The 11,609-nt window shown below is 44.6% G+C and overlaps 1 long non-coding RNA gene across 1 annotated transcript; it reads right to left on the bottom strand.

The window, feature by feature from the left end:
* Positions 1–208: 208 nt before the first annotated feature.
* LOC140213791 (uncharacterized) lies at positions 209–900 on the bottom strand. The gene is made up of 2 exons (XR_011890764.1): positions 864–900; positions 209–749 (listed from the first exon to the last, which is right to left on the bottom strand). It is a non-coding gene; the product is annotated as an uncharacterized lncRNA (long non-coding RNA).
* Positions 901–11,609: the final 10,709 nt, after the last annotated feature.

Here is an 11,609-nt window from a genome sequence, read left to right as displayed (position 1 = left end):
GCTTCGGAATTCCAACTCGTCCAAATCGGTGTTAAGCTGAGAGAGTTGTTCATCGCATCGCGTATTCTCGACCCGTGCCACTCTTTTTCGCAGGTGCGTAATTTCTTTTTCATGATTATCAAGACGCTTGATGATTTCATCGAAACGGTCAGACATCGTCTGAACGGACTGTTCAATGTTATCGACCTTATCTTTCAGCGGCATTAGACTGTCTAGTTTTTTATTCAGCTCTAGAAAAGCAGAGGCCATGTCAAAAGCAGGAGCCTGGGCTGTGGGGGGCATTTTTCCGCTACGAGAAGTCCCCGTTTTACATGTAGGACAGAGGAACGCTTTACGAGAACGAGCACTCAATGGTTTACCCGACTCAGAAACTCCGGAGCAGCCTTGTACATGATATGGGTACTGACAGTCTTTGCATTTGACCAAGCTTTCAGGAGTATCAATTGTTTTGTTGCAAGCGATGCAAACTTCTTCCTCTGTATCCGTCATCAAAAACAGTTATGTAGAACACCCACGTTGCGACAGGTTTGGCAGCGGCAGTGGCGCTAGAATAGACCCACAGGGCAAAATTAACAGGAAAAAGTGCACCAACCTGAAAGAAGTGCAAAAATCGTGTAAGCCGTGGAAGCCCGTGTCCGTCGCTCGCCACTGCCACTGCCAAACTGCCGAGAGCGGGGGCGTGGCCGGTTATCGCAGATGGTAAAAGCAGCGCATGGTTGTTGGATCAACTTGTCGACGGCCGATGTGTCCTGGATGTCGAAGAAATATAACTGCTTTAACCAAGTTGTTCAGCCCGCGTGGACGGCAAATAAATTCCAAGAACAAAGCTGGATGACAGCCAGACGGCCAAAGCAGGAGCGGACCTGAAAGAAGTGCAAAAATCGTGGAAGCCCGTGTCCGTCGCTCGCCACTGCCACTGCCAAACTGCCGAGAGCGGGGGCGTGGCCGGTTATCGCAGATGGTAAAAGCAGCGCATGGTTGTTGGATCAACTTGTCGACGGCCGATGTGTCCTGAAAGAAGTGCAAAAATCGTGTAAGCCGTGGAAGCCCGTGTCCGTCCCTCGCCACTGCCACTGCCAAACTGATGAACTTGTTTTCGTGTTCGCATTGACAAAACGAAGCTGGAGCTTTCGAGATGCAGCTTATTCTATGACAGGAATGGTGCTAGGGAAGAAAAAAACGAAGGCTAAGGCTTCAACACATTAGGCGTAGTGGTGAAACAGAATAAAATATATTTAAAATACCAAGACGGGTGCCGGGAAGCCTTCTTGCATTGTTTCCTGGAAACGGGGCATGGGGCAGGTTTTAAGGTTAGCGGGGATGCCTATGCAGTTTCATGGATAGGAGACATTCGCTGCTTTTTAAAAAAAATACCTTTAGAAAGCTAGAGAATTCTGCAGGCCTGTCTTATCAGCGGGCAAACTGTAGATGCCTCTACTAGAAGAACTGTGACAGCCACCGAGGCAAAAGTTTCCGAATCTGTGGGGAGAATGTTGGCTGAAGTGAATTGGAAGTTGAGTATCTGCCGGCAAAGGGTGGCCTTCATTAGGAATTGATCAAGTGCATACTAATAATGAGTATGTGCAGCCATTGTGTGAAATCGCGTTTTAATTACATGCGCAAAATATTCGTTTAACTGCTCGAAAGAAACACCTACGCTAAAAATCTGGCTGCGAATATGAAAGGTCGCACAAACCTGCTGCCTTGTTTTTTTAGCCTAGAAAAATCTGCCGTGGTGACCTTTCCTCAAATCTCTGAACATTTAGCGAACAAATGCGCGGCACAAAGGGTCGCATATGTGGTCCATATGCATCACATGTTTCCGACTGACTGCTGACTCTGCATTCGCTCTTTGAGGAATAACTCTATGGAATAGATCATAAAAAAAGTGGAAGACAAGAATGAACCTTCTCTGCTGCTGTCAAGAGCTGAAAACAGAGACTAAAAAGACGGGAGACGTTTGGCACGATGCAGAAATAGTCAAGTTTTGAGCGAGAACACTTTGTGCAGAAAGTTAAATGAACAATTACCATTGCCAGTGATTCAACTGCAGACTTTGATACATAACCATTGTGTGACTCACGCACTGACTCATTTTTGGGTTGACTTTTTTCGGTGTTGCTGCCAATAAAGCGTTGGGAACTTTAAGGAAATATCCAGGAGCCATTATGTGTCGTTTCTTTCCGCGAACTTCCTTTTTAGTGGCCGTTTATATAAATATACCTAAATCCATAGCAGTTCCTCAAAAAGCTTCTGGTGCTCTGCAGCAGCTTAATAAGGAATTCACTGCAATGGTCATCGTTCACCCACAACCTAGTTTTGTAATTTGCTACAAATCACTCTTCAGCAACCCTTCTTTTGCCAAATATAACCCTCAAGTTTGGTTGGGTTTTCTAACAACACCTAGGATTACCTTCTATGCCGCTCTTGCAACAGATAAAAATACGTCGAAAGCGAGCATTGAGTAGGTAATTACTACAACCCTATAAAAAGCTCAGTGCACTTTCACTGTGAAGAAGGATGACCAGCGAAGCTGTGTATGTGTGCCCCTTAATGGCGAACTGCGCCTCCGCCGCGACTCGGCCTTCTATTGCGGTATCTTTTCGATTGTCCCACGTATGGGGAGTGCTTCATTTCACGCCTGCGTCACCTTCACCATAGGTCCGCCTGGCATTGCACGATTTCCGGGATTTTTTTTTTGTAGACGCCCACACTATAGTCGGGTAAGTATCCCTTAACAACGTTGCTGTAAAACCATAAATATTAAGGTTTTCCCACACATCATTCTTAAATATTTCGCATTTCGGCCAATGCGAAAATAGCGTGACGTAAAAGTGTCATAGGTCAGTGGTGTTAATAACGATCGACTAACATTTGAAGGACATCGTGAAAAATTATTTTCTCAAAGGTTGCAACGAAATTGCAACGATCAATATTCAGCCCCAAAGGTGAAAGCGTGAAAGCAGAGAAGTGAGCAGGAACTTTTGCTTAATGGCATGGCTTATTCACGATGATGTTTATTATGATTATGTACTGCTAACACAACTAAAAATCAACTGACTGGCTATGACAGAGGCAGAAAGCGTGATGAAAAAAATTACGCCGAGCATTGTTTATTGACTATAATTGGGCTATTGAATTGACTGTAATCAACATTGTCGACATGCTCATATAACGATTGGGTGCAAATAAATCGACCATTTACAATATGTTTTCTCTACATTTCCTGTATCTTAACAAACGTTCAAAGCTTAAGAAAGGGACAAAATTTCCATTCTGAAGTCAGTTTCGTTAACGCTGTGAACTGTTGTTTCTATGCGAGATCTATCCAAATGGGGGTCAAATATGAGGACATTAACAAGGAAGGCTCATACGCAACCATATATGAAGTATGACGAATATCAAAGGAAGAAACATACCAAAAGCGTCGAGCCCTCTACAAAGCATCCAAGTGGCATCACAGTGAAGGCACACCGCCGGTTACAAATTAATTCGTTTTACTAACACAGCTTACGATATAAATCTTCCACCATAAAGTAGAAACTACCATAGGTACAACCTTAAGTGTTCCAAAGTGTCTTCGGCATTTTTGACATTTTGCATTTATCAGTAGCTGAGCTTTTGATATAAGTTGTCCTGCACGATTGCACGAACATCATCGTAAGCACTTAAGCAGTGAGGAATAAGAAAAGTCAAAATAAACAATTTGGTGTATGAACAGACCGTGACTGTCAGAGAAATATTGCATAGAAATAGGCTTAGCTGGTTAGAATATGCAGTTTAAATGGAATGTATGGTGAAGGAAAAAAATGAAGACTAAAGGAAACCACGAAATCATTCGGATTAACTTTAAAATCATTTTCGTTCGGGTGAAATATCACAGTACAATTAGGACTGCTAAATATGCTTTGCGGAAATCCCCAAGTTAGAGAAAAACTAACATAAGAAAAACTTTGATTTTGCTACAATTATGATGAAGGTACAAAAAAATGCTTTTCCTTTGAAAGAATGATTCGCAGTTTAAAAATGAGAGTATTGGTTCCGCAAAAAAAAAAAAAGGTGAAACATTGATGACGATAGAAAAATATTTTTCAAATAAACGCTTGTTGTTTTACCGAGCGGTATAAATTGAACTCGCTGTTCGCCCAATGGATAAATTACGAAACAGACTGGAGTCACGCGTGCAAAGAAAACCTTGGGAAGATCTCACTCAGTGGCCACGAACACTTGCTTTGACAACGCTAAAGTGAAAAACGCTGGTAGACGGGAGCGAACGCTTCATGATGTCTCTCGTTTTACGCATTTCGAAAGCTTAGAATTATGCAACCTCTTCCACTAGGCCCGCGAAAAAATGGCGCACTTCAAGGCACCAGATATGAAATTTCGCCCAGGGTTTGCAGCTGCGGCAGATAACCTTTCAAATAGCGCGCGTGGGCAGGCTTTTGCACCTACACTCAGAATGTCATCGCTACAGCTTCATTTCGACATATATAGGTGCACATGTAAAGCTGCAAGCTCTGGAGATGTCAGGAAACATGTCATTAAAGAAAACGTTCTTGAAACGACAGATCACACTTCGCTGATTTGAACAGTTCTGTGTTAAATGTTTCTTTTTTATTCCATTACCACATGCAGCGGCTTTGATGGAAAGCTATGAGTCACACAAGATCATCCGAAAGACGTCGACAGTTTTAGGTGGCAAAATACGTCATGAAAAAGACGTAAATTGCTGAAGACTGAAATGGTACATTGCTATTTTTCTTCCACAGTCAGTGAACTATAAGGCAGTGCTATTTCTTGAATCGTTTCCAACTTTAAATTTGTATCTTTCGTGGAAGTGAGAAAGTGTAAGGTCTTGTATCTAAAAATGAAATCCTAAACAAATGAAGCAATGAAAGATTTATTATGTCTAGTTGCATGAGAGGCCGCATTTTTGTTTTGTTTTTATCATACACGGAAATTATCAGAATAGGAGTAACTGCGTCATTGTAGAGGCCACATAATCCAATATATGGCTCAAAGGCTCAGGATTTGTCGTTGTAATAATATTTCTGGTCGATATAACTTAGTCTTCCGGATCTATGACTTCCAAGTTGGTGGCTTTGACTTCATACATGCCTTAAGCGTTGCCACTTCGAAAATTGTGAAGTGCAAATTCAAAGACGTACTCGTCTTGTTTCTCCGATACATTTTGTGGCATGAGGCGGTTACGCACTGACAACGCACAATATCAGTGCTGCTCAACTGGTTAACAAGTGCAGTCTACGGCACAGAAGTGGAGGAGGAATATATAAACTAGAAAACATTCCAATTCACGCAAGGGACTGAAGCCGTTGCCCTACAAAGGTACATATTACACAAATTCTGCAGAACCTGTCTCACGATGAATGTACACATTCATGAGATTCACAGAGCAGCAATTTAATGAGCCACTGTATTGCCGTTGTGAAGTGCGTAGTGCAAGAACGGTTCATGCAGCCGCTGTCCCCCACCATGCATCCCTTGCGAAAGGCTGCGTCATCTGGGAGATCCACCATGAATACTGACTGCTCTTGGAGCGTGTCTGACTGTACAAGGTCATCATTTCCAAGTTTTATGGAACATAAAGAAAAATCGGCTCCGGCAGATAGCATAATAATTGTCCCTATTGTGCTGGATTGTTCAAAGAGGAGCACATTACTCGTTACAACTACTTTTCTAATTACGTTACAACTAGTTAACAATCAGTCACTAATTTTCTTCTTATATATGCAATACTTTAAGGCACATATGACCATTTACGAACTGTAGCCGGTGGGCTCGCAAGACGTATCGACTTTAAATGAACTCGCAGGAGGACACCACTTTCGAAATACTATTTCCCGATGTGTGGAACGAAATATATGGGCGTTCCAATTACTTGTGCGCATCTATGCATAGAATAGGGTTCATTTTAAACAGTAGGTGAAGCACGAGTGAATTTTTACCGCAAGTCTGATGGCGCACATTTACGAACTGTCGTCATTCTTGAAATTCATACCGAGTGGATACGCCTTGCGAAGTCACCGGTTAAAATTAGCAAATTACTCCACGTGCCGTAAAGTAATTCAAAATATAATACGGCTATTTCTAAAAAAGTACATAAAAGTTAAAAGTAATTACCCTGTATGTGGCATGGTTTCTCTTCTTTCCCAGTACTTAATCAACTTGAAAAGATCATTTTTGCGACTAGGATAATTAGGATAGTTTAAGCACTTTCCGGGGCTGTCTGCGGAAGGCGCGATGAATTTGCCTGCAAGCTTTGATGTCGCGGTAGTCTATGCTGTCGTGGGTAGAGAGAGAGAGAGAGATAAAAGAAGAGGGAAAGGTAGGGAGGTATAAAAAGGATGTGCCCAGTTGTTTACCCTACACTTGGGGAGGGGAAGGGGGAGAGTAGATCAGGCAAAAGGGAAGAAAAATAATAATAGGCGAATAGAGAGGTTTCACGCTGTTTTGATGAGGGAACAGGGTTTCAAAACACAAATTTGGCCAACTAGTGTCGCTGATATGAGACATTGCACATATGCCTCTCACCAGTCGGCCTGTTTCACATCTATCTGTGTTACTAGGTGTGTACTACTACTTATATTTCGTTTTGAAATTAATCTTGTTCCTTCCCAACTTGGATCGCAGGCTACGGAAAACTAGGTAATTTGACATAATTCAATGAACCTTTTTGATGTCAATTTGGCTTGGTATGTTCCACAAGGCATGATCTACATTTCAAGTAAACCTCTTTCGTGCCAACTTTGGGCACTGGGCATATGTCGCTTCGTATGTGGCACTCTTCAATGATTGTTTTTCACGCAGATTTTCCTCTGTAACTTTCTGTAACTATTTAGGTTTGGTTCTTTATTAAAACTTTTTTTATGCAGATTTGGGTCACTAGCTATGTTACAGGGCTTATTTGCGCTCTTTAGGGTCATGAGTCATCAAAATTTCTGCAGTAGTGGACGAAGTTAACGCTGCGCCATAAATATCGGGTGTGAATATGTTTTTACTAGAGTGTACTAGACAATAGTCATGTGCGTCGAATGGCGCTCTCCCAATGAGGTGTCGCGTGTGGAAAAATTATGCGAGGGCGCTGCGAGCGAACGGCACTGGCGCGGAGACGCACTCCGCGTCATATTCAACGTAATTGCGCTGCGTGCGCTGAGACCGATTGCGCGAGTACGCTCTTCTAATGGTGCTTTATTTCATCTGCAAGTTTACATTGACGTCTTTTTGCTACGTATATATATTGAAGGCACGGGTTATACAACACGAAGTCTTCAGTTTTGCTGTGATCGTCAAGTGCGCCGTCTGATAGCGAGCGCGCGATCGTTGCGCGGACGCTAGATGGCGTCGTGTTTCTCATGCAAAAAGTCTGTGCAATAATTTTTTTTCAGGATTTGTATGCTTCGGTTCGGCCGCGACCCTTGTCGGCCGGTGTCACTGGTAGTTTTAGTAAGGTTAACTTCTATTTTTGCAACTGTTTTCTAAAACTAACACGTAATTTTTTCCACACAATCCGCAACATGAAGCTGCGTAAAAAAACTGTATTGACATCGCGTCATTTTACGCGCGATTCTTCTTGGTGGAATATGGATCAGGGGCAATGATCGAAGATAACAATAATGTAGTGAAATAAATCAGGTTTATTAACTTCGTGGCGCGAAGAGATGCAGATGACCAATGCACTTCTAGGTAAATCTTAGGTAACACAGAAATGTATGTCCACGACCTACATGTAAGAGAAAAAATAATCAAATAATTATGTGCACTTATTTAAAAAGTGAAAACTCTCAACGGGAATAGGCGTGTTTCCGTTAAAAGCTGAAACAGTCCCAGGTGAACCAATCGGTTTTCCGAGAAACGGAATCAAGGCAATTATTGTAGGTTGACGTGAACAACAATGTTAGGGAAAAGATATTACATGTGTATTCAGACTCAATCGGGGAGACCGTGAAGTTTTTGCCAGTGTAATCTCCGTGGCTTGTCTGGCGATCTCCTTCAACGGCGCCAGCAGGCGAAGTGAAGTAGATACGTATAGTCTAATGGAATGGTACTTGCTATTAGTATTGTATTCGACTTCAGAATTCACTAATAAAAATTACCGAATACCCACGTCCGTTCGAATGTAACGCATAACAGCACTTTTGAAGTCTCGAAGGTGAGGGGCCAATGCAATGAGGACTCCTATTCTGAATGATTGTGCTGCTGGAGAGTCGTTGCTGTTGCGCATAGGCGCACCACTTCCTTAGCGAATTAACGCATGGCTTGTAATCAGCTATGCTGAACGTGGTCCCGGCTGGCATACAATATAAACGCTTTGTCTTGACGCAGCCTGTAAATATACTAACTCGTTTCAGGCAATGAAAGTGTGTTTGACATTCTCACCATGTTTGTAAACCATTAAAACTGGACGCCCAATGTCGCACCCCACTTATCTTCATCGAACACAGCAGATCTAGAAATATCTCTAGGTCCATGTAAGGCATGCCGTTCCTTTAACTGCTTCATTATTAACGCGACAGCGTTAAGGAGCTCGTGTCGCAGAAAAGCCAGTGTCGTCGTCGGCGACGTTGGCCGTGAGCGATAAATCCCGGGAGGCACTTCATGAATAAAAACAACTTGCAAGATGGGCTGGGTGGGAATCGAACCAGGGTCTCCGGAGTGTGAGACGCTACCACTCAGCCACGAGTTCGATGCTTCAAAGCGGTACAAAAGCGCCTCTAGTGAATGCGGTGTTGCCTTAGAAACGTGCCGTAGAAAGTTATACTGCGGTGTATATCGGTATTTATGAGCATGTAACTTACAGAGGTCGCAGTTACACGAGTAGCGAAGTACGTTTCCGCTACATTTCTTCTGCGCTTTGCGCACACGCAGAGCCATCTTGCGGCAAACACAGAAGACCCCTCCTCGCAATGAGCGGCGCTGGCCCGACACGTAGCGCGCCACTCGCCCGCTTCTCCCCTTCGGGCCGTGCGAGGACCGGTGCGAGGATGCCCCACTACCCTTGCGTTTAAGAAGTTTTCTCGCTCTCTCCCCTTGCGACTTCACTCGTCACTCGCACCGTCGCGTTTTGGCGACGTGGCTCCTCTTTCCGCTCACAGCGCGATTCCTAGGTGCCACGTCCGATGCGGGGCGCCTCTGACCTGATCGCTGCACCGTAGCGCGTCTGGTGGGAAAGCGTCCCTGCGATGTGTGCCGAGCTGCTTCCGAGGAGTCATGCGTCTGCGTGGTGCTCCCAAGCGAGATAGAGGACGATCCCATCGAGGCGTCAGCCCGGCTTTCCGTGCTGATCACGACGTTTGGCTCGCGTAGATAATTTCTCCCTCCGAGACACCGAGTTCTTTGGTTCGTTCCGCTTGCTCAGGCGCACGTTTCGTCGCCGCGCCGAACGCTGCGTTGCTCGGCGCTCACCGCGTGAATGGTGGGTGCAAAGTCCGATGCAGACCGCCTCATAAGTGATCGCTGCGCCGTAGCGCAATGTCTTACACCCCTTGGCGGGTCGACGGGAACGCTGTCGTGTTCCACTCTTGAAGGCGAAGCTTAAGCGTCCTCCAATTTTTGCCCTTATGTTAGCGCACTGGACAACCAAAATGAGCTATTTGTAATAGAGAAGCTGCTTAGTTGAGCGGACATACAGCTTGGAAAGGTGCTATATTTAGGTATAAAATATATGCGTAGCATGCTTTTCTCAGAAAACAGACTCGAGGAAAATTTCTTTCGTTTGCACCCGTAGAAAAAAGCCGAAGGACGCAGCTACCTTCTTCTTATTTTTGTTCTTTTTTCAACTAAACATATTCTGGCGTCCTACGTCTCGCGTTATAGTTATGAAGCCTTTAACCTCGTGTTCTGATGGGTACTGATTGTTTGCATCGCATTTTAGGTTCTTATTCGTGTTTCACACAAGTAAACATTGTATAAACTTCGTTACACTTTCCTTTCTTTCTTTCTTTCTTTCTTTCTTTCTTTCTTTTCTTTTTTTGTTTCCTTCTGCTAGATGTATTTTATGGTTCCTAATGCCTTCATATATTTACATTGTACAGATTTCACTCATGCTTGAACTTTTCCTTCCCCCCCCCCCCTATGTAATGCCCTAACGGGCCCTTAGGGTGCTCAAATAAATAAATAAATAAATAAATTACTACATGAACAGAAGGGAATTCCCAGTGCCACATGCTAAACTCAATAGTGCTCAAGCGATGACTCTGAGATTGGTACAGACAAGAACGTATCCGAGTCCAAACTTTATTAACAAGCTATATCCAGACATATAGATATCAATCAATTGCGAGAAGTGTAATGGCATCATCACTCTGGATCTTATGCTTTGGCAGTGTCTGTGTCTTTCACAGACTGTGACAAGAAAAGAGACTAGTGGCGACGAGTCCTACAAAGTGTAGCCCTTTTAGATCAAGTACAGGCCGCCCAGTAGGCCTGCTATACCATGGTAAGTTTAAACCTTACTGTTGCGGCGTGGGAGCCGCTTGCGTCAACCTAAGGGCTCATCCTCAGGACCTGAATAAATTTCATCATACCCTACCATACCATCAGGAGCCAATGAACACTGACACGAAGGACAACATAAGGGAAAATACTTGTGCTTAATAAATTAAACAAAGAAACGTTAAATAATTCGAAACGAAAGTGGAAGAAAAAATAACTTGCCGCAGCTGGGGAACAATCTCAGAACCATCGCATTAGCGTGCGATGCTCTACAATTTGAGCTACCGCGGCACCGTTTCCACATCCACCGGAGGGAATAGAGCCAGTAGAAGGTGTCTTCCACACGTTTCTGGTCCTCACAGACAATCACGCACTCTGCTGGCTGTATTCCCTTCGGGACCCGACAAGACGGCTTGGTCGCTTAGCTTTGCTGCTCCAGACATTTCACTTTATTTTGAACTACAAGCCTGGACGTCTGCTCAAGGACGCTGACTGCCCCTCTCGTCACCCCGTGGATTCTCGTGATTCTGCTGCGCATGATCCCGTGACATGTATGATGGCTTTTACTGACGTGACGGATATGCGCGCTGAACAACAATGCGTCGAGTCCTTACAGTCCACCATCGCCGACGTGCAATCTGGCAGCAGCGAAGGCACGTGCCGCATGTTCGTGCTGCACGACGGAAGCCTCTACCACCGCAATATCAACCCTGATGCTCCTGAGGTGCTCCTTGTCCTTCCTCGTCCTCTGCAATCCGTCGTTCTCGAACAATTTCACGATGCACCGACGGCGGGACACCTTTGAGTGTGGCTACAAACGATCGCGTACGACGCCGGTTCTTCTGGTCGGATATTTACCGCTCTGGGCGTCGTTATGCCGCAACTTGCGAATTGTGTCAGTGCCGGAAGAAACCTCCCCTGGCACCTGTCGGACGGCTCAATCCAATTGAAGTACCCTCTGAAGCTTTCTTTCGCGTAGACCTTGACCTGCTTGGCCCTTTTCCGACGACGACTAGAGAGGAATAAGTGGATAGCCGTCACTACTGATTACGCGACACGCTACGCGATAACAAAGGCGTTGCCGACCAGTTGTCCAACAGCCGTCGCCGATTTTCTCCTCCATGGCGTCACTCTCCAACATGGTGCACCTCGGCAGC

This window comes from Dermacentor andersoni, chromosome 10 (assembly GCF_023375885.2).
Source record: "Dermacentor andersoni chromosome 10, qqDerAnde1_hic_scaffold, whole genome shotgun sequence".
Taxonomy (NCBI): Eukaryota; Metazoa; Arthropoda; class Arachnida; order Ixodida; family Ixodidae; genus Dermacentor; species Dermacentor andersoni.
This window is presented reverse-complemented; position numbering and strand designations above follow the sequence as displayed.